This window comes from Pteropus medius, unplaced genomic scaffold, assembly GCF_902729225.1.
Source record: "Pteropus medius unplaced genomic scaffold, Ma_sr-lr_union100, whole genome shotgun sequence".
NCBI classification, from domain to species: Eukaryota; Metazoa; Chordata; class Mammalia; order Chiroptera; family Pteropodidae; genus Pteropus; species Pteropus medius.
This window is the reverse complement of record NW_024351073.1, coordinates 1,804,338-1,829,589: the sequence shown is the minus strand read 5'-3', so window position 1 is coordinate 1,829,589 and position 25,252 is coordinate 1,804,338. Positions and strand designations below refer to the sequence as shown.

Below are 25,252 nucleotides of genomic sequence, written 5' to 3'. Positions count from 1 at the left end.
GGAACAGGATTTTCCAAAGTAAAAATTCCAATATTCAGAACTACTTTATTCTTAAAAGAGAGAAGACGTTGTTCTAGAAAAATATTCAGAGAGAATTAAGTAGTATCACTTGTGGAAGAGTTATTTACATTACAGTACTATATATTAATGTCACCAGATCACACTTTCATTTTTGTATCTAGATCCAAAGAGAATTGTTTTCATAAACACAGGAAATTAGAATTGCAGCCCTCCCTTTCAGACCCGATCAAATAGGGTGTTGAAAATTGTAGAGAAGCAGAGACTAAAAGTCTGAAAATATAATTTGAAGAAGGGAATAGTAACTGAATTATTTACTATTTCTAAGTGCAATTAAAATAAAGTATTTAGTGAGGTAAAAGCAACAGCCTATGTTCCCTGATGACTAGAAACATTGCACAGCTGGTAGTTCTTTGACATTTTTATTAGGAGATCTGTAAAATATTGTTACTCTGGATATGACAACTTTGGGCAGAACCAGCTGAGGAAACAAAAAGTTACTACCATAGCATCATCCAAGCTGATGCTTCCAATGCGCAAGCTGTCACTAGAGGCTGGAATGAGTAAGGGACAGGGGGGCCACCACTAAGAGTGTGCCTCCTAAAATGCAAACTTGGCCCATGGCTGAGTAAAACCACAGGGAACAGTTAAAAGTTGCTGCTAACACAACTGAACCACTTTCTTGGCTGTTACTTACAATCCACTTCTTAGTGACATCACAAGTCCATTTGGAGGTATATTGGAAAAGTCCTTTTACCAAACCGACCATCTGTCTTTATATCATTTGATAGTTGCTAAAACTGTTAGATGAACAATCAATACAATTTGACATCAATTTATTGAATGTGACTGAATATCTATTACTGTGTCAGGTCTTTTGGTAAATAGAAAGAGATATAAGGAATATTATGGTTCATAATAAGCATCTGTAGAAGAAAAGACCTCTTATGGTATCACTTATCTAAAGAAAAAAGAGCTATTATTTAGGCAGATGGATCAAAATTGTGGAAATGAAAATTGACGAGTCAGTTCCTCAGATGCCGAGTAAGGTACTCTTATATGTTCCTGCAAAACCTGTAGAACAAGCCATATGGAAATCCACGTGTTATTACCAGACACTCATGAGTTTCCTTACACTGGTGAATCTGTAGGCCACTATAAAAGGACCTCACCATCTCTTCTATTAATTTTCACATCTAAGTTCTGATAGAATGAATGCCTCCAAATTTTCATTTATCTTAGTTCCTGGAGGAGGGCAAATCCATATAAACCAAATCATAACAGACATTTGACGAACCGTAATACCCAAGAGGCAAGCACCAGCAAAGACAAAGCCACATAGAAAAGTTTGAGTATACTCAGAATAATTGGACAGCACTCACTAAAGGAGAATCTCACCTTTAAAATCTATTATAGAATAATTCTATCAAATAATCCATGTAGTACATGCAGTGTTTGATAGCTTGAGCCCTGAAATCAGACTGCTAGAGTTTAAACCCAAGCTCTACATCCTTCTATTTGTATAATCTTAAATAAATATCTTTTTTTGGTTCTCTTCTCTCTAAAATGGGAATAAATAAATGAAAAGACTGGCAGTATGGATTAAAACAGAAAATCCATGGTCTAGCTGCAGAAGTATAACAGTACTTGGAAGTTGAATAAATGATACAACTATCTTCTTGTCTAGTTTACCAGCTGCTTAATAGAAGGAACCATACGCAATTTACTTTTGTGTCCCAGGACCGTGCATTATATTTATAGAGTAGGGGTGGTGCTCTATAGATGTTTTAGAAATGAATGAATGACACATTTACAAAATTATATGAAATATAAGTGACAAAATATAATGAATTCATTGCAAATGTAAAGAAAACCAACTTATTTTATTTTTCCATGTAATTAACATCCTAAGATCAATCTAAGTTTTTATCTTTTATGAAATACGGTTAATTTTACTTACACAGAAATTTGAAAAGAAATATAGTCCTTCAAACTCTCTAAGTAGGATATCTGATCCACATTCATAATAGATCGAAAAAATGGCTTCTCAAAGATATATTCACTTCCTAATCTCTGGAACCTATAAATATTATGTGACAAAGAGTGAACATTACTTTATATGGCAAAACATGTAATTAAAGATTTTTAAATAAAGGATTTATCTTAGATTATCCAGGTGGGCCCTAAATGCACACAGAGGAGAAGGCAATATGAAGATGGAAGCAAGATGGGAGTGATACGAACACCAGTGAAGAAGTGCTGAGCATCCACCAGAAGCTAAAAGAGGCAGGAACAGGTTCTTCCCCCAGAGACTCTAGAGGGACTATGGCCCTGACAATGCCTTGATTTCAGACTTCCATACCCCAGAACTATGAGAGAGCAGACTCTGTTGTTTCAAGCCACCTAGACTGTGATAATTTGTTACCCCAATACTAGAATAAACTAGTGCGCGCGCACGTGCAAACACACACACACACACACACACACACGCACACAGAGTATGCCTTGTATATTGAATATTGTACCATAACTTTTAGTTTAGGCTTCGAAATCAGGGAGAACTGGGTTCAAATCCTGACCCATCCATTTGATAGTCATGTGACTTTTGAAAAGTTGTTGTGATATCTTAACTTTAGATTCTTCTCCATAAAATGAGATTATCAAATCTCCTTTATTAAATGGAATTGTGCATATAAAGCATCCAGTACTCAGTAAACACTCAGTCAATCTAAGTTCTTGTTCTTGTTCTGAGCTAAATAAACAGAAACTTAGTCATCCACTCAAGAGTCTAGTAGTAAAATCCGGTAGTCACTGGAAGACTATTAGATCTGCTCTGACAGAACCTTGGATGTATTAGTGTCCAACACCAGCCTGTTGGAAAAGCTGAGGCCACAGAATTACCCAAGATGCAAGCTGGGTTAGGAATCAAATGCCATAGGACATAGAATTAGTATCCAGTTCTGCTGTCCTCTTGGAGACCCAGCAAGACCGTCTCAAAACGAGACAGTGGCTTTTGACCATTACTGGCTACTTGAGATATACAAACTGATTTCTTGTTTATAGAATGAATCATCCTTTGGGACTAGTTGATCTTTTAATCAGTAAACATGAATCATAAAGTCTTTTGTAACAATAGTGAAATCAAGAAAGGATTAAAAGTCAAAAAGTTCTCTCATACACACACAAAAGTGTTCTCTCTGAATAATAGCAATCTTGAAAACCATTATTCGTAACTTGAAAATATGTTTTCTTCTTAGAGAAGAACACGTTGTTACCAATCAGCTAGTAACGTAAATGCGTCTTTGGCAAACTCCCTGAACAGCTTCCCTATCGCTGTAGTCTGTTTCCTCAGGCTGGGCTCTTTTAACCTGAAATCTACACTTGTGTTAGCTAATGCAGTGATGTTAGAGAATACACAGTTCGAGCTCCAGAGGCACATGGTAGGCAAGTCCCTTTCTAAACTATAAAGTCTTGTAAAGGACAAACACCTCTTATGAGGATGTAGCAGAATGTTCTATGTTCTACTATTAAGGCAAAGGATTTAGCTAGCTGTTATTTACTACTTCCTCCTCTCTTCTTCCAGCTACCCCCCAGTTCCCCTTTTGCTCAGCACCTTTTATGTCTATTCTTTTTCACTTGTGCCCAGGATGAAGGCCACTGTGGTTCATGCACCCTGTATGAAGATGACCACAGTCAACTGCAGCAAAGATGCATAGCTCTTTTTTTTTTTATTGGAGCATTCAACTCATTTTGAGAAAGAGATGATTTGAAACCTTGCCACAGGAGCCCTGCCTGATACATTTTCTCTTGATTATCAAGTAAATTGTAAAAAAGGAAATGTGTTGATGCTGGATTACATAATATCAGTGCCACTGATAATTTAGTTCCCTGGGTGTAATTTTTTTGTAATTTGTTGGAAATCACAAAGATCAATGAAGAAGGCCCAGAAGGAAAGCGAACAGGGACACAGAAGTCTGAAAAAGAGCCCAGTGTTTTAGAGACAAACAAGAATCATAACAAGACCAGGCATTTTATAATATGAAATATGAAGATTTTAATTATGTTTGCATTACTATAAGTAACATAATAAGAATTGTTTGATAAAACTACCTGATAGGTTTTTTTTATTATTATTAATTTCACACCTTACAACATCTTTAGACTTTAAAAAGCACAATTAGCCAAATGTGTATAGAAATTAAGAAATTATAGCATCTCCTAGACTTTTATCATATCAGTAATTCACCTATAGATGTCTCAAAATAAAAGATAAGCTACACTATTCCATCATTCCCATCAGACACAAATAAATCTATTATGAGTAAACATAAATATTTTGCTTAATAAATAAGCTGATAAAAATCAGTCTTTACAAAGTTGGGATCTGACACCATGAGTCTTTACAAAGTTGGGATCTGACACCATACTTACCTCTTCACCTCTCATCTCCTATTGTTCTCATTCATTCTGCTCATTTCACTCCATGCACACTGGCTTCTTGGTTGTTCCTCAAATACCTTGGTTGTTCCTCAGAAACACTCTACTACTTCAACGCTGCTATATTTGCTGTTCCTTCTTCGTCAGGTCTTGACTTAAATATTGTTTTCTTAATCTCCTAATTACTCTATGTAAACTAGCAGTACACCTTCCTTATATTTCCCATTTCCTCTTCTCTGCTTGATTTATCCCTTTGACTCTTATTGTCTATAAGTTCGGTGACAACAAGGATCTTTATCTGTTTTGTTTACTTCTATATTCTCAGCACTCAGAACAACTTTGGCACACAGTCGGCACTGAAAAATATCTATTGAATGAAACAGGTTCCCAAGTTGTAGTTCCGAGTTCAAGTGTTATCATAAAATATTTGATCTAGTCTTGATCTTAAACAACATGTAGGTACAGTCTTGAAATTCAAGGAGGCTTTCAAAGAATGTAGGTTGGATCATATATCAGGTTTTGCAAGTAGAGGATGTATCTAAGAACAAATTCCAGAAGCCTCTGCAGTTCCAGTAGAGACAGAGGTCAGGTGAATTAGCAGCAGCTCGAGCATAGGCATGCAGAGTGGCAGGCCAGATCTGGTGGTCTAAATATAACACAGCTGCACATATTCCTGCACGCCAGCAATATGGGGTGATGGAAAGTAGGTTGGACTGGCAGTTAGGATACCTGGGTTTTTCCTCTGACAAGATGTGAGGCTTGGGGCCAATTGCTCAAACTCCCCAGACCTGAGTTTCCTTTGTTAAAAACAGAAGTCAACCAAATAAGTAATTTTAAAACTTATTATTAAAAAATAAGTAACTGCTTTTTCCCCCCTGAAATGAAATATATAGAAGGTACTCCACTATTGAAAATAAAGAGAAGTGAAGCTGTTTAAAGGAACTGTGGGCAGCAGTGACCTGATGCCCTGACTTCCCCCCCACCACCCACCTCCCGTCATCCAACTCGCCACCGAGCCACTTCATGGAACTCCCGGAGAACATGGAGAGAACATGGGGTTCTTGAAAACTCCAGCTTGGAGGTCACTTCTTTCAGATGTCTTCTTCTAAAGTAATAACAGTATTAATTGGATAGGGAAAGAAAATAAGGAATTTATTATAAATGCGAGCTTAGGCAAAGGTCAGAAATACCCAACAACTCTTTCGTTAAAGCTGCACTACCTCTTCCAAGCTGTAGCTAGCAGTTCTATATTGGTACATTTTCTTGTGACCTAGAAGTCTAAGGAGCTACTGTTGGAGAAAGATGGCTAGATGAACTTAGATAGCAAAATTCTCTTTTAGGGTGCTACCACTTACTACATGTCATTGTGCAAGTTTCTTGACATTTTTTTTGCTTTAGTTTCTTCATTTGCACAATTAGACAATACCTTAAACAGTTGTTTTGAAATTTTGATGAGATGATTTATGAGAGTTTAGAATAGGATCTGACAAACAGTAAGTGCTCAAGAAATTGTTTTTACATATTATAAAAATATGCTGTACTACTGCTGGAAATATCACAACAGCCTTTACTCTACATGGCATTGAAGAGGACAGAAAAAGTTACAGACCGAATTCAAAATTTGGCTAAATTGTGGCTCCAGACTAACGTAATACTTTTATTAAAACAGCAAAGAAGGTCAAAAGTCAAAAAAGAATTTCTTCCTTTGTCAATATGTAATTCTGCTAATGTCCATTCTTATAAATATCTTTATTAATACATAGATTCAGGTTACTTTCAAATTTTATTAAATGTTTTTTGAAATACAAAGCAATAGATTTTCATAACTATAGTTCACAAATCCTCCCAAATACGCTCTCTAGATAAAGTAGACTATAAAGCTAAGAGTGTTACACAGGGAAAGTTTTTGACTTGCTCACTAAAGTTTAAAACTTTGAAATCAAGCTATAGGAAATCATTCTGTATACACGATGCTACTTTAATTCTTTTAAGTTATTTAAGTCAAGTTGTTTAAATCTACAAGCACATACTGCACCTCGTTAAATCGCTTTTGAGTATTAAAAAGAAGACTAAATCTATCAGTGACATAACCTAAAATCTATTTGAAGGTAGATTCCTACAGGGCAGATCCCTTATTCGATTCACTTTTGTAATCTTTCAAAATAAAGTCCACCAACAAATGTGAAACGTGAATTGGCTCTAAAGGGAGGTTAGTGGTTTCCTGAAATGGCCTCTAAGTAGCCTCAGAATGTGATATTTGCTCTGTCATTTCCCACATTCCAAAGGCTTTAAGTTTTATGGTTCAGAAATTTGATTTTTGTCAGTATATTAAGAGAGGTTCATCTCTTAAACACTGTCTTAGATGAACCAGGCTCACAAGAGATGAATGTACAAAATTAGGGTGTTTAAGTATTAATTCACTTAAGTAAGTATTATAACAATCGTGGATCCAAACAGGTTAGATGAACCAGTGTATTTGTTTTCTCTAGGTAAAACAGAAAATTAGATAAGAAGCTAAATTCTAATCAGAGGGTTGCTTTGAATGCACAAATGTTAGTTGTATAATCCAGACATGTGGCAGGTAGTGGTTACTCTACATAGATGGAGTAGTTGTGAGAGTTTTCTTAGCCCTTTGGTGATAGAACCCCGAGGAGAGTCCACATGTTTTTCTCCAAAGACTATGCTCTGTTTTAATGAATGTGACACTGTATTTGATCTCATGAGAAATAAAAGAGAAGTATGTTTCCTCACAGAGCTTGTAATCTCACTAGGAGGTCAACTGAAACATTTATTGTACTGTTGGAAAGTAATATAAGGCAATATGTAACTGATGCCCAAGGCCCAGATGGTAATGACAGTAAGAAAAAGTACAATAAAACCCAGAAGATTCAAGAACATGCTTCAAAAAGGAGGTGGACAATATTTTAATTAGAACATTAAAGGAGAAAATCCTAACTAAATATCTGAATATCAAACTCCTTTACCTTTGTTCATGTTTGAGTTCATAGCCACTCATGAGAAATCAGAACAAGAATCAGTTTGGTAATGCAAATTTCTGTCATAAAGTAAATTTGTCTTCACAAGGCTCATCTGTATACAGCAGACATCAGTAAAAAATGCTATAGTGGAATATCATGATCTTCCCAAAAGTATATCATCAATTATCTCTAATGATTAATAAGTAGTAATCAACTTGAATTATTTTGTATTCTGTTTATCAATCACAAACACAGCTGGGAAGCAAAAGGTATGTGTAATTTTTCATTCCAGTGAAGTTAACTTAAAGCAGAGGTTCTCAACCTGGGAGATTTTGCCCTTCAGGTGACATCTGGAAATGTCCAGAGACATCTTTGATTGTTTCCATGGGGGTGACAGGAAATGCCACTGGTAAATAGTGCATAGAGACCAGGAATGCTGACAAATATCTATCCAGCAATGCACAGCATAGACCCCCAATAACAAAGAATTACCTGACATAAAATGGTCATCATGCCAAGGTTAAAGGAAGCTGAAGAAATATCTTATTGTATGTTACCAGTACGCAAACGTAATTCTCATTAAAGCCCCAGATTAAAGAATCAGATTCCTCTGGTTCTCCTACTACTAGGGTTGAACTGGGAGGAAGGGGTGCGTGTGTGTGTGTGTGTGTGTGTGTGTGTGTAGCAAAATTTCATTCTGGCCCTCAGGCCACTCAATGGAGTTATTATAGAGTTGTTGAAGTTCTTAAAAAATATTTCTGCAGGGAATATACCCTTTTCTTTTTCTTCACATTCAATATGAAAATAAATGTAGAAGACTTAGATTGGGCAAAGATGCACATTCTTCTGCCAATCAGAAGAGAAAGAGGGAAATGTTTAGTGATAAAAATAATTTTGTAACTGAAAGAAAAATGTGCAAAATGTGAACGCTAAAATGCATGTATCTAAAGAAAAGTGCCTTAATGTTTTCTTTTGTGTTTGAGCTTTTCAACACATGTTCACAGCTGTGGTTTTCATTGTATTCTTAACAGAGATGGACAGAAACGAGTTATAAGACTAAAGCCAAGTGATCTAGGTAGCATCTCCAAGGACACAATTCTTTCCCTTATCCTACACTGAGCCATATCTGAAGTTATTTACAGATAGGACCTCAGAATATAACAAGAAGTAATAAGAACAAGTCCAAAGGTGAGTAAAACACATGATGGCTAAAAACATATTTGAATTCACAGGAATCAAAAAGGAATTCGACTCATAAGTGGAAAAACATGGCCATATTTTCTTTCAGGAAATAATAAAAAGAGAACTACAGAGTTAGCGATGATGAGATTAAAAACAAAGGAATGTGATTATTCCATGACTACTGAAAGAGATATAGAAACTACATCATCCAGACACCAAGTCATAACTGCACTTCCATCACTTCTCAGCACATGTACTTGTCTTCACCAAGGATCCCTTCCCACAAGACCTATTCTAGATACAGTATTTGGTGATCTGTCTTCAGTTGTTCAAGTGAAAGGCACACTCAAAAAAATATCTGACACCCACAAATGGAAATGAACATGGGAAACCCTAAAAAGGCAAACCTTGTATCAACCCCAAAGACAATAATACGTAACATTTTAGGGTTTATTTTATATTACATTCTTTTTTTTAAATAAATCATATATCAATGTAACCTTTATTTGCTTATATACTTTGATATGCTTCGGAATGCACCATCTATAAATAACCGGTAAACTAATTGTTGTTGTACCCTATCTTCCTTCAACATGAAAACAGACCTCTCTTTCTTAGTCCTAGAGCCAAAGTTCATTTCATTGTATAATTCATTGGGATGGGGTTTTCAGATACTTCTTACTGCCAAAGATAGGAATGAGGCCATCGAAGAACCTCTTTTATGTAAAGATGTCTGTGATTTGACTCCCCTCATAATAAAAGTCTACTTTGCGATTTAATTTTCACATAATGTTTAGAAAACAAAATAGCCCCAAATATTCAGTATTTTGACTAGTGAAGAAAATTCATGGAAGGGGCTCTGTTCTTTCTTTCTAAAGCCTGGAGATAATTCTGTATAAAGTTATTTTCTATGTAATGAGATATAAAAATTTCTAATTTCAGAAGAATGGATAGAATATTCACCACCCACTAAATGCATTCCAGAGCACATCTGCATTATGAGATTAACTTATTTCTGGTCCCCTAAAGTAGTCAGTCCCTCCCTCCCTCTCTCCCTCCCCTGCCTCAAGTTCAATAGCAGAGGAATCTCTGATAACTACACACTTAAACTGTGTCTATTATGTACATAATTTTCACTTTAAAATGTGGCTAATTTTATTTGACTTTCCATTCTTAATAATGTATATTAGTTATTTTCCCTATTAGGACTCATTCTGGACGTATGTGCTTAGGGTAACGTACAGGGACAATGGTCCAATTCCACTCTCTTTTCTCATTTCTTCCAGTTCTCTAACTTTTGCCCCAGTTTTGTGTTCTCTGGCCCTCCTTATGTATTTGACTAAATAAGCTCATAGAGAGTAACAGTTCAGGTAACTCTTTTAATAGTGAGTAACAGAAACCTGGTGGCCCTAAGAGATAGTGAATGGCCAAGCCATGTATTGCCATCTGTTCACATATGTTAAATCCATTTAAGGATCTAATTCATCCTGAAAGAATCAGTTTCAGCACTCCACATATTATCCTGATTTAGGTATTTTGTTGTCATTTTCATGGAACCAATAATTAGTAATGCTCTCAATGTATGTATAATTAGAGGATGGACCAAGACCTCAAATGGCTGGAATGCAAGCCAGAGTTAACACCAAAGCAGAGTTAATTTAAAAAAAAAAAAAAAAAGCAATGTATACACAATCTTTAATAATGCCAGGTCCATTGGAAGGTAGTATGCTAAATGAAATAAGTCAAAGAAAGACAAATACCATGTGATTTCATGTGATTATATATGTAGAATCTAAAGAACAAAACAAATAAACAAACAAAAAAGAAACAGACTCATAGATGCAGAGAACAAACTGATGGTTGCCAGAAGGGAAGGAGGCTGAGGGGGTTGGGTGAAAAAGGTGAAGGGATTAAGAAATACAAATTAGGATAATCAAAAAGACAGACTAGGCAAAAGCAGAGTCTGTCTCCTCCCAGATCTGCATTGAAATTACAAATTATAAAATAATCAATGTGGAGAATCACCTGAAGTCCAGCTGATCATAACACATATGTCTGATAGTATAAAGAATGAGCTACATTGAAGTCGGTAGGAGGAGCAAAGTCACCAGTGGGGCTGGATCCGCACCCGTGGATGGTGGAGGATCACTAAGAGGGAGAGTGAGGCTGCAGAGGCTCTCCTGAAGGAGAGGGAGAGAGACCTGGTCTCATTTGGGGGCTCCCCAGCCCAGGGTCCCAGCCCAGGGAAGAGGAGTTTCCAATAACTGACTGTAAAAACCAAAGGAGATTCTGGCCATCTGGGTGAGACGGAAGGAGACTGAATCCCTAGAGGCCCCTTTGAAGGGCCCATGCACAGGCTCTCTGACCTGCGGACACTCACCCGGGAAATCTGCAGTGGGTCAGAGGCTCGCACAAGATTCATACTGGGAAAGTCTGCATTACCTGGTGCCAGAAAGAGGGCTGAAGGGGCAGCCACTACTGTGCCTTAGATGGTGGGATCTCCCCTGGGGACCCCCTATAGGGCAATCTACAGACCCGCCAGCTTAACTATACAGACCCCTCCCACAGGGCCATTATGAAGCACTGGCCTGATCAGCTGCTCACCCAACCTGCAGATTGCCCGGGGCTTCCATGCCCTGCACCAATTCAGGGCCAACACTCACAGCTGGCAGTCAGCGCTGTGAGCACGCAGTTAGGAGACAGTTTCAGGCAGATAACTGCTGCCAACACAAACTTGGGTGGATCCCAGGGACCTGTGGGCCAATCCCAGACAGCAGCTGGTCTTGCTGTGATCTGGGATTTTCATGGGAACATGCGAATGGTTACCAAAGTTGCAGTAAGACTGAGGCTGTATTGATGTGACAGCCACCTTGCCCCTGTGACCTGCCTCACTCAACCCACAAATTGCCCCAGGCAGCCCATTGATAGTCAATCTCTACCATCCTGCACCTCCCTCGGGGTCTTCCAATCTACACAGGCAACAAACTTTGGCTAGCACAGGGTGGGCACTGCAGGGAAATCAGCTGCAGGCAGACCTCTATTGCAATATCAGGTGTGGGGACCACAAGGTCTGTAGGACTGACCAGGCAGCTGGTCTCACTGAGATCAGTGACTACAGTGGGAATGCCCAGGCACAGAAGTTGCAGCAAAATTAAAGCTGTATTGGCCTGATGGCCCTTGTCTCTCTGAGATCCCACTTCAACCCAACCCACAAAGTGCCTGCAGCCCACTGACAGGCAGCCTCCCCCATCCTGCTTTTCTCTTGGGTTGCACATTCTGTGCAGGCAACAGACCTTGGCTAGAGCAATGAGTACATTTTAGGGAAAACAGTTGTGGGCAGACCACTGTTGCCTGTATGAGCTGCAATATCTCGAGGGAGTCATAGGGGTCTGTGGGACCATGCCAGCATGAGATACAGTAGCTCTGGGGCAAAGATCAGGGGTTTTGTGGGCCCATCACAGACAATAGCAGGTCACACAGTGATAACTGACTTTGGTAGAAGCCCACACCAAAAAAAAACTATAGGCTGATATCTCTTATGAACATTGAGGCAAAAATCTTCAACAAAATATTAGCTAACCAAATTCAGTAATATGTTAAAAATATCATACACCATGATCAAGTGGGATTTATTCTTGGGATGCAAAGTTGGTATAATATCTGCAAATCAATTAATGTGATACACCACTTTAACAAATCGAAAGATAAAAATCATATGATCATATCAATAGATGCAGAAAAAGTGTTCGACAAAATCCAGCATCCATTATGATAAAAACTCTCAGCAAAGTGGGAATAGAGAGAATATACCTCCATATATGACAGACCTACAGCTGATATCACAATGGGGAAAGGCTAAAAGCGTTTTCCTTAAGATCAGGAACAAGACAAGGATGCCCACTTTCACCACTCCTCTTCAACATTGTATTGGAAGTCTTAGCCACAACAATAAGACAAGAAAGAGAAATCAAAGGTATCTGAATTGGAAAGAAATAAGCAGAACTCTCGTTATTTGCCGATGACATGATACTATACAGAGAGAACCGTAAAGATTCCACCAAAAAACTGTTAGAATTGATCAATAAATTCAGTAAAGTAGCAGGATACAAAATTAATATTTAGAAGTCAGTGGCATTTTTATACCTCAATGATGAACTTTCAGAAAGAGAAATTAAGAAAACAAGCCCATCTACAATTGCATCAAAAACAATAAAATACCTGGGAATCAAATTAACCAAAGAGGTGTCTTTAGATTTGTTAAAATGGTGTATCACATTAATTTCAATTATATCATTGAAAAAAAGAAATTGAAGAGGATACAAATAAATGGAAGCATATACCGTGTTCATGGGTAGGAAGAATCAACATCATTAGAATGGCCACACTAACCAAAGCAATGTATAGATTCAATGCAATCCCTATCAAAATACCAATGCCATTTCTCAGAGAGCTAGAACGAATAATCCTAAAGTTTACATGGAACCATAAAAGACTCCAAATAGCCATGGCAATGTTGAGAAAGAAGAACAAAGTTGAAGGTATCAAACTACCTGATATCAAACTATACTACAAGGCTACAGTAATCAAAACAGCATGGACTAGCATAAAAACAAAAATATTGATCAATGGAACAAAATAAAAAGCCCAGAAATAAATCCACGCTTATACGCTCATTTAATGCATGACAAAAGAGGCAAAAATATACAATGGAGTAAAGGAAGTCTCTTCAATAAATGGTGCTGGGAAAATTGGACAGATACATGCAAAAAAAGAAACTGGACCACTTTCTTATACCATATACAAGAATAGATTCAAAATGGATGAAAGACTTAAATGTAAGATCCGAAACCATAAAAATTATAGAAGAAAATATAGGCAGTAAACTCTCTGATATTGTTAACAGTAATTTCTTTTTGGATATATCTCCTTGGACAAAAAAAACAAAACAAAAGAAAAAATAAACAAATGGGACTACATCAAACTAAAAAGTTTTTGTACAGCAAAGGAAACCATTAACAAAACAAAAAGACAACTGACTGAATGGAGGAAGATATTCGCTTATGATACAATTGATAAGAGGTTAATATCCAAAATATATAAAGAACTCATACAATAACAACAACAACAACAACAAAAACAACCCAATTAAAAAATGGGCAGAAAACCTGAACAGATATTTCTCCAAAGAGGAAAAACAGATGGCCAATAGACATATAAAAAAGATGCTCAAGGTCACTAATCATCAGAAAAATTCAAATTAAAACCACAATGAGATATCACCTCATACCTGTCAGGATGGCTATCATCAATAAATTAAAGAACAACAAGTGTTGGTGAGGATGTGGAAAAAAGGGAACCCTCATATATTGCTGGTGGGATTACAAACTGGTACAGCCACTATGGAAAACAGTCTTGAGGTTTCACAAAAAAATTTTAAATGGATATATTTTTTGACCCAGCAACTGCATTTTGGGGTATTTATCCAAAGAAAACCAAAACAATAATCCGTAAAGATCGATGCGCACCTATGTTCATGGCAGCACAATTTACAATAGCCAAAATATAGAAGCAACTTAAATGCCCATCAACAGATGATTAGATAAAGAAGTTATAGTTCATACATACAATGTAATATTACTCAGCCATTAAAAAAATAAAATCCTACCATTTGACATGGATAGACCTAGAGGTTATTATGCTGAGTGAAATAAATCAGAGAAAGATAAATACTATATAATTTCACTTATATGTGGAATCTAAGGAACAAAAGGAGCAAACTAATCAAAAACACACTCACAAATATAGAGGACAATCTGGTGACGGCCAGAGGGGAGAGGGGTTGGGGGCTGGGAGAAAGGGGTGAAGGGTTAAAGAAGAACAAATTAGTAGTTGATAGATTGTCATGGGGATGGAGAGCACGGCATAGGAAATGCAGTCAGCATTAATTTAATGGCTAGGTAGAGAGCCAGAGAAGAGAAAGAGCAATTAGGGGAATCATTTTATAAACTATATAAATGTCTAATCAATGTATTGTATACTTGAAACTAATAAAATAAAATCTTTTTAAAAAATAAATACAAACTGGTAGTTACAGAACAGTCAAGAGGATGTAAAGTACAGCAGAGGAAATACAGTCAATAATATTTTAATAACTATGTATGGTGGCAGGTGGGTACTAGACTAATTGGGGGGAATTACTTCCTAAATCATATAAATATCTAACCACTATGCTATATACCTGAAACTAATATAAAATAGTAGTGAATGTCAACTGTAATTGAAAATAATAAAAATAAGAATGCCAGGTCCATATATGTATTACATACAGATAATTTCATTTAATCTTCACATTAAAAGAAAATATTATCTCCACTTTACATATTTTTTAAAAAGGCTCAAGGAAGATATGTAATCTGTTCAAAGTTATGAAATTAATAATAGGCAAAGTTAGGGCTTGAATTTAGGTCTGTTTGAACCGATACTGTATAGTCTCTCCAAAAGATATCTTAGAGAGTGACGGGGGTGCAGATGATGGAGGTGGTAACCACAGAGACATTATAAATGAAATGTGATTTGGTATAGGCCTTGAGGAGTGTCAAGAGGTCATGGGAAAGGCTAATTGCATGAGCAACATCACCAAGGTATGTTGTAGGAAAAGCTAGTAGTTCATTCCACTTTTGTGGGTCTGTTAAGAAAAAAAGATCAGAAAATTAACCTCTGGCTAAACTGTGCTTTAATTGTCAGACTAAGAAATTGTTATTATTATTTTTAATGCAGTGCACATAATGGGGGAACTATATGCTCGTAGTGACATTTTTGGACAGTTACTGTGACAGCAGTATGATAAAAGATATTGTGAAGGAAAGAGAGATGGGAGGAAGCAGAGGGATGAGTTTACAATATTTCTGGCAAGAAAAGGTGAGTCTAAATGATGACAATGACAGTAAGACTGTAAATGACAGCACAGATACACGAAAATAGTACCCATGTGGAGAGATACTTAGCTGGACTTAGCAATAGATTGGATGGGATGAGCAAGAGATAAAGGAAGCAAACATTCCTTAAGACTGTATCATGGTTTAACTGAGATAAGGGTGATTCAGTTATGTGACATAAGTGAAGGAAGAGGATTTGACTGGGGTGGGGAGCATGGCAAGGTTAAAAATGATGTCAGATTTTATAATATCTTGTAACTGGAAAAACACTAGGTCGGATCGAAATAATGATCTGGGGTAGCTTACCATAGTATAGGCCTCTTAAAAGCTGAAATTATTTTGTAGTTGAAAATACCTAGAGAGGCATATAGTACAAGTATATACATAATTTATGAGCATGTCTTTTATTCAGGTTAAAAAAATAGAAAGAAAAGATCATTGAGAATTATTCGGATTAAAAAAAATAGAAACAAAAGATCACTGAGAATTTGCTATCGGGCTTTCTGGTCCTACTGATAGAGTTGTTATTAGGTGTTTTTCCTGAAGAACTTGTCTTAATAAGTAGATACCTTATTAAGATAAAGTCCAAGAATTTAACTTTAAAAGACAGAAACAGAGTAAAGGAAAAGGCAAAGACACCTGAAAATCAGTGGAAGGAAAAGGCCAAGACACCTGAAAATGTGTATAAGGAGAACTAAATTCATATAAATTGTCATCTGGAAGCAAGAGCACAATCAGGGTGGCCAGTAGGGAAAACCAACAGAGCAAAGTTGGTGAAATGTCTCAAGAAAAGTTCTCCCAATGGCTCTGTGACTCAGTTATTCTCTATAACTTGGTGCCAACACTATAAATAGTTTTTTTTTTTAAAATAGAGATGCTTAGCTGTAGTTATTTCTGCTTCTAGAAAACAGGAAAATGCTGCTAGCAATGAAATTTCATGGTAAGAGACAAGGATAGGTAAAGAGAGACTAAAAAAGAGAAAAAGACCCATAGGGTGGTGCCTGGGAAAGAAGTTAAAATGACATAATCATATAATCATTTGCACTTTGTAAGGAGAAAAAAAGAAGTTTATTTGAGATCTGAGATGCATTTAAAGTATACTTACATTGTTTAAAGGAGTTTAAGTCCACGTAGTAAAAAAATTACTCAAAAGGTTAAATACTAAATTAAAATTTACAAAAGAATATAAAGGTGAATTTTCAGTTGGATTTCTTCGAGGCTTTCTTTTCTTGTCATGGAACTGAATTTAATTAGAGCACTTATATTGATACCTGTAAGTCCAAATCAAGGCCGGCCTTAGAAATTTGTGGCACAAATTGAAGAGCTTTATAAAAATCTTGCTCAAAACAAAATCCCCTAACTGCCTGCCACCCATCTGGAATTCCCTGATTATAGATGTAATCATTTATTTTCACAGAATCTCTAAAAAATATTTCCTTTGGAAGTGGGGATTTTCCTGAAAGTGGCTTATACATTACCTTTCTATCAGTCATTCATTTCACAGAGAGAAAAAGATCCTCAAAGAACAGCTACACAAGAAACTTTGGCTTAGTGAACGTTGAATTGTTCAGAGAAGGTATACATGGAGAAAGGGAGGAGTTATGGCTGCAAGATGGGAAGATCCAGAGGACTATGACTAGGACACATGATCTCGTTATCATTTCTTTAAAGTCAATTCCCACTTGCTATTTTTTTTCTGGAGTCTTCTGGAATGTGCTTGCCTATTCCTCTTCTTTTCCACAACAAAACTTTTCCCCCTGGGACTCCATTTTCTTGAGGAATGAGGTACTAAAGCATAACTTTCCTCCAGTTCTTTATGTTTTATGATCAAACCATAAATCTTGTTTACATTTGCTAAGATTTTTGCCTCAAATAACTACTGGAGAACAGATGGACTCACACAATATACCTTGAGGGGGTTACAGAGCATAAGAGCTATATTAGTCATAGCTAGCCTTATTTATCTTCATCAGAACATGGCTGGGGCTGGGACACTTTGTGTTTTAAAGATTGAGTCAGTCTTCATCTGATCTTGGTTAAGCCCCAAGCAACTGTTTCTCAATTTCGTATCAACTTTCAACTCTTTCCATAAAGATAACCCATTGTCAAGTGTAAAATCAAGGGGAAATTCCAAACCAGAATCAGGCCTCTGCTTTTCCAAACAGAAATTCATGTACAGTCACTTACCGCCATCTTCTATTTTTTATAAAATAAATGAGAAATAAAATTCTACATTCTTTGAATTAAAATGATTGCACATTTTCTATATAAAATTGTTCTCATGCCTTCCCTACCCCCTGCTCTGATAAACTACATTTTTTAAAAATGTAAGTTTATTTGGTCTGTTTTTCACCTGAAAAAAAATGAGGACACTGACTAGTACTGAGCACCGGGAATTTGGGAGTGCTCTTTGGGCTTAGTGTTACGATCTTACAAAATAATCAAAAAGCTCTCCTGCTATTTGAATGATGGGACAGCAAGCAGGCCTGAAAGCATTTGTCAAGCTCTCCACCACCCTTCCACACAGATCTGCCTTCTGTTTCTCTGATCAACTTAACCGAGGAGACCAGCCTAAACCCTGGACACAGGCGAGAAAGAAAGTGATCACCACTGCCAACTCTCATTGACTATAGTTTTCCTTATTCTCTTGTCTCTTTGGGGACTTGGAGAGAACTTTTCGGTGCAAAGAAATACACAAATACATCTAGAAAGTTTACGAATTGAAAGTATTACTAATGAGTGTCATTAGCTATATGATTTCTGAATTTACTCAAACAGATATGCAATTGAAATAAAAGGTTCTGAAAGACTCACAGTGTAGTGGTGTCCGCCTCCATTCCCATCTCCAGCCTTTTCTACTAAACTATTCTTTTTTTAGACCCTGGGCTGGGAAATCTTCATAAATCACGGTATGTTAAACCCCCCTTCCCTTGCCAAGTAACAATCTAGACATAATTTCTGCATTGGACAGGAAGTCACATCAGGGTTTCCCAGAACAAAGATTAATGCATGGAGATGGAGAATAAAGACAGATGATAGATAAGGATGGGAAATTCCACAGACAAAGTGAAACTACCTGAGTTTCCCTGCATTCACAGCTTCTCTGTCAATAAGAGATGTCTACATTTACATTAATTGGCAGTATGCTAGATCTGGCTCCAAGCTGCCTTTAAGAGACACGAATGTTTGCATCTCTACCTAAGTTCTAGTTCACTGATGTCACATTTGTAGTTTGAAATAAGCAATGGTGGGAGCATTGGCACAGTGAAAATCAGCAAATGCTTCAAATCAGGTAAATTTATTTTTGTCCAGCCAAATTGCCAGCACGTTGCCAATTATAATTTATATTAGAGAAAAAGAAATGTAAGAGAAGTCCTATCCAACATACATACAGTGCTCTCCCTGAAAGGAGGTCTGATGAATATCATTTTTCTCATTTTCGATGATGTCTTAGCATGCGTTATGCACAGTGAAGCCTTGAATAGTAGCATCACCGTAACCTGAGACCTTACAAATCAGAAACTCTGGGTTGGGGCTCAACATTAAAGCCCTCATGGAGATTCCAATACCTGCTAAATTTTGAGAACTTCAGCCTAGTACATCGCATCTAGGGAATCACCTCAGTTTAGCTGCGTGTGTGTGTGTGTGTGTGTGTGTGTGTGTGTGTGTGTGTGTGTGTGTGTGTGTGTATTAAAGAGACTCCCAATGTCAAGGTATATTTGATGTCAAGGTATATTATTTAGTTTGATTTTAAGATAGAAGAGATATGAGCAGATATCAAGGCTTATTTGTTGTCTTTTTTTAAGATAAAAAAAAATTCAAGCTAACGAGAAAGAAACAGTAATAGGGGGAAGAAAGAAAATATAGGAGAGGTTAAGAGTAATTTGAGCATATTCCCTGATAGGCAGAAGATGGGACCTGAAATACAGATAATGGAATTAACAAAAACAAGGGCACGTTTTCCACCAAGACTTTAAGTCTCATTCTTTATAGACTTGTTCCCACCTCTGTCCATGTTTTTAAGAATAAGATACCTAAAATATCATCTCTGTAAAGTAAAATAGCTTTTTATTCTTTTTTTTTTTTTAGCAGATGCAATATCTATCACTGTCTATGAACAACTGGCCTGTTGGACACTCAGGTGACACAAAAAGTTAGTTGGACTTGCATGAAAGTTAAATTAAAGCTTTCTGTCACACACATTACTAAGCAAATTAATTTGATGAATCATCTTTGATATCTGAAGTGGTACAAAATTTATAATGGGCAAATAATGAACCTTCGTTCATTATTTTGTTTCTTCATGATATTTGTACAAGGCAGGTGTTATTAGCTATATTTTCTGGGTTGACTAAGGTTCAGAGATATTTAAGTTAATCAATTGCCAGTGATTGTGTCATAAATATTCCTCTATGCAATCAATGTCAAAATTTTCATACTCCCTTATTTTTATTGATATTACTGACAAAGCTGGCAATTAGAAAAAAATGCTTCAAAGTTAACTTTGTAATAAGTTTAAAGAGTAGAGCCAATATAGAAAATGGTTAAGGAAGATCCACACACAATAAGTTGTCATGGAAATAATTACAAAAACCTTCACCCTTCCCAGGACATTACAAAGAGTTCCTTTGAATAATATCTGATGTAAACAGTTCACGTTCACATTGCTCAGAAGCAACAAGTAATAGAAATGAATATCTTGATAACCTTTTATAACTTTTTATAACCTTTTGATTTGGGGACCAGAATTCAGCAATACAAAATCAATAGGATTTTAACAGGCTTTATGCTAAATTCAACTCCTTAATGTGGGCACGGATCAGATCTCTCAATAACTCAAGTAAAATATTTTCAGCACTCTCAGGTTTAATTGCTTAATGTTCACAAGGCAAAGGCAAGGTCACTGCCTTGGCTACCTCAGTGTGACACTGACCATAATAAACATAGAATTACTCTCAATTTTCCCACAGCAACATGTGGTTTACATTGGAGAAAGGCCAGACTGACCAGACCACAGATCTTCTCTGCATCATTGCTCTGCCAACCATCCAAGAAGCATATTTTCCCCTCCCTTTTGAAAATCTGATTTTTCTTTCTTCCAATAATACCTAGTTTTAAAGAAATCTCTCTATTCAATAAATTAGAACTAAGTAGAACCATTGTTACTATATTATTACTAAATTATATTGTATTATTATATAAAAAGTATTATTTTTATCTAGGTAAGCTTATGCGTAAAGAGTAGAAAGTTTTTCATCTACCTGTGATCACCTTTTACCATGTGGATTAAACATGAACTACTATTCTGGGCTCATTGAATCTTACAGTAAAATTCAAATCATTACAAAACATTCACTCAGTCTTTTCTCTGTTACTGGGCTATAGCCTCAAGCAGTTTTCCCTTTTAAAGTGTCTCCTTCAATTAACAATTTTTGAGGAATAGGAAGTGATAAATACTCAATGTTACGACAATATATTCTACTTAGTTTCCTTCCCTAGTTTGAGATCACTTGAATCTATCAGCCTAAAAAGAGATAATGTTATATTTACTTTGCACAAGAAAATTCACATATTAAAAATAAATGTATGTATATGTATACATATATTTATATATTTTATGCATATATACATATGTGTGTGCCTATACGGTTGATAGGTGTCAACTTGTAAGAACTCAAGCTACAAACATTGTCTAGCCTTGGCTAATCAATTTTCTGTACATGAGGAAGAGAGTTTTTTGTTTAGTGTTATATTTAGTATTTTAGTATTATAATCTCCTGGCATAGATTCTCTAAGATGAAATTGCGTGCTTAGTATTTTCTAATCACTTCATGTGGATTTTGCAAAAGGAGTGCTCTTTTTAATGTATGAAAACGTGTACAAATGAAATGCTTTTGAAAAATTAACGTAGAGAAACTAAATCAACTCCAGTAGGTCATAAAGTTATTCCCCTCTCTGGTTTGTATCAATAGTATTCATAGGCGTTATACCTTGGCTTTCAAAACTTGGTCCAACATAGTTCTTCCAAAAAAAGCATAATCGAATTTAACGGTAATTGGAAGCATGAACTTGGCTAATCAATTTTACAACTTTCAACAATGTTTTACTTTCGGAAAGAATAATTAAAATAGGAAGAGTCTGTGTTTCAAGATATATATGTGCATTAAAGTGATCTATTAGAGATTTTGGCCTGAGATTTTAAATAGCTTGACATTTAAACTATAAACTGTCATTTAAATATTGTAGGCAGTTTTCTACATCCAAAATTGTAAGGTTTTAATAGTCCTTGTAGATGGTCTTGGTCCCTTGTCCTGGATAACATCTTAGATGTGGACCCTTCAACTACACAAGCTCGAAGAAGGAACTCTTCTCTTGTACTTTCATTAATTTGCAAAATCACCACTAACTTGAATGTGAAGTTTTTATCATCCAAAGTGTTTTGTTTGCTAATATAAATTATTGCAGATAGTTGTACCAAAATTCTTTACCTTTAGATATTTTAGCTAACTTTGTTATTTGGGTAGAAGAAAGGCTGTGGAAGTTGGAAAGATGAAGTCAGATATATTCCTAGGCTTTGTATAAATTCAGAATGCCTGCCCTTGTGTAACTGTGTTCTTTTTTTGAATATTTGTTTAAATGAGATGAGTCGAGATGTAGGGAATAGCATAAAAGACATGCAGATATACACTCTTTCATCTTTGGGAGGAAAACTGTGAAACCCATGAAAAAAGATATGGCTAGACTGGTGATAGCATGGTGGTTAGGTCACAAAGACTCAGAACTTGGAAATGAACATACCACTGATAGTTTTTGTTTTTGTTTTAGGCGAGGCAATCCTTGGTTGACCTCACAGATTGCAAAGACCTTGTCAATTTACAATCCCTTATTTTTTTATTTTTACACCTACAGCACCTAATCTTCCTAGGTGGTCTCCCATCCAAGTACTAACCAGGCCCAGTGCTGCTTACCTTCCGAGATCAGATGGGATCGGGCTTGTTCAGGGTAGCATGGCTGTAGACAGATAGTGTGTTCTAAAATGGTATCTTCGTTGAAATGAATGGTGAGAGCTGCATGGGACAGCTTCTCTGAGGAGAGCAGACACAATACAGGATTGTTGACTTTAGGCATAGTGTTGCACAGTAGCTCCCTAAAACTAATTCGTCTTCCATAGAGGAAACTTTATATCCCCTGAATAGCAATTCCTCATTTTCTCCTCCCTCTGCCTTTGGCAACTACCATTCCACTCTCTGCTTCTACGAATTTGACTATTTTTGATACCTCGTATAAGTAGAATCATAAGGTATTTGTCCTGTGACTGGCTTACTTTACTTAGCATGATGTCTTCAAGGTTCATCTATGTTGTATATGTCAGGATTTCCTTCTTTTTTAAGATCGAATAATATTTCACTATATGTATAAACCACATTTTCTTATCTATTCAACCATCAATGAACATTTGTTTCCATATCTTGACTACTGTGAATAATGTTGCAAGGAACATGAGACTGCAGATAGCTCCGTGAGATCACCAAGAGTGTTCTCAGCATGCCCTACATCTTTTTCATGGTTTCAGACAGGTTTGGACCAGATTTCTATAATCTTAATTTATAATTCAAATGATAATTAACTTCTTAATACTTGTGGGCTTCTCACACAGTCATTAATGTCCTCACTGGCCTGGCACAATGCAAAGCTGTGTCTTTGGTCATCAAAAAGACATATTCCGAATTTCGTTCATTGGTCTCCTTTCTCTATAACAGGTTCTTTGCTGACTTTATAAAGGGATTCTGAGACAAAACTGTTTCTAGTCCCAGATACTCTGAATTCTTTCACTCAGTTGTCTATTTTCCAGTAAAATAAAAGAATTATATTTTCAAGTATTTTGAAATAATCAACAACATTAACAGGACTTAAAAAGATTTTACTTTTCATATTTATAATACATGCGTTCTTCATAGAAAGATTTACAAACTAAGTCAAAATTAATACAGCATTTAAATTCTGGCCACCATCGGTTCATATTTTTCAAATCATTATACAGTTTCTTTAGGCACTAGGTCTCTGTTATTCAATCAGTCGGGCACCCACTAACTATGATCTGCAGACCAGCCACCTATCTTTGTAAGTAAAGTTTTATTGGAACACAAGTATGCTCATTTATTTTCTATTGTCTATGGCTACTTTCATGCTATAATAACAGAGATAGTAGTTTCTATTAAGACTGTATGGCCCATAAGCTTGAAATATGTACTATCTCGAGCTTTAACCAAATGTTTGCCAAGCCCTGCAATAGACTATAGATTGTAATGCCCTCAGCCAAACATGTAAACCAAATTTAGAATTTCTATGCTAGTTTCTCTCAGAACCCTTAGCGTGCTGAAGAATTTGCATTCAAGTTGGTGGTGATTCTGCAGTTTATTTCAAGTATAAGTACAGCCACTCGCCTATCCTTTTATACTCTGCTCTGAACAGCTGGAGATGAAAGGCTGAAATTACATTTCCTAGACTCCATTTCCGTCCGGTTTCCTGTTTATGTCCTGCTAATGGGAGGCAGAGGCAGAAGATAAGGCCAGAGGAAGACAGAAGCTGCCAGCCTCTGACACTGACAACAATGGCATTTGTTAGAGGTTGCTGTAGCAGCAGTGGCACCAGGTGACTATGGACTCCTGAAGCCCCGGCGACTGCAGCATCTCCTGGGGCTCCAGCATTTCCAGCAATGCAGCAGGACAGCCCAATACCTCAGTCTACGGGTATTATTTGTGACTTCATCTCAGACTATTACCCCTTCTTCCTCCAGTTTTCCTCCCTTTCCTCCCTTTCATCTCTCTAGCCCTTCCAGAACGTTGTTACCAAGTTCCTATACAAAGCCCCCACCCCCACCATTTTGAAATACATCCCTATTTCCTTAACTATGCCCTCACTGATATTGTGCTCTTTGCTTCCTCTCTTTTGATGAGGACATATTTATCCATCACCACCCCCTACACACACATCCATTATCTAACTTAGGCTCTCAGAATCCCTATTGCTGTTCTTGCATTTTTATCATAAATTTTGACAAACTGCTACTCGGGCTTCAAGCTGATATAATGAATAGAGAGAAAATAGGCACTCAGAGTCAGTAAGAGGGACAGATGAGGATATTTCGGTGATTTGTGAAATTGTAAAAATACACTCTTTTGTTTTTCCTTTTAACTATATTGGAATCTTACCTGATTTTAAATTTAGAATAGAACATTCTGGAAATGTACAATTAAGAATTTCAAAATAAACAAATGAACAAATAACAATAGCAAAGCAAGCAAACAAACAGAAAGCAGTATTGTAATGGTAATCTCAAACCTAGGCAGCTAGTAATTCCAATTTAATAATATCTGGAAAAGATCTCTGTCTGCTGTATGGTTAATGGCCTGCATGCTCAACACAACACTCCTGCCTTTCAGCTTTTAAGACATCATAAAGAATTAAGGGACCTAGAGGATTTAGCCCCCTATGTTTCCTGCATTACTTGGATATTCTGAGAACATTTCCTGTCCCTAATGACGTACATAAGTTTGAACTTTGGAAAATCAATTCTCATGTTCTCTACCTACAAAATTATTCCACATATCTTTTTCCTAAGAAGGATTTGGGAATGAAGAAAATTACTATTAACATGAAATTGCTATGACATTAAGAAGGTCAGAAATGAAGTATACTTTA

The 25,252-nt window shown here is 36.5% G+C and overlaps 1 pseudogene; it reads right to left on the bottom strand.

Annotated features, from left to right (window-relative positions):
* Positions 1–22,450: 22,450 nt before the first annotated feature.
* Positions 22,451–22,569, bottom strand: LOC120586373 (uncharacterized; annotated as a pseudogene).
* Positions 22,570–25,252: the final 2,683 nt, after the last annotated feature.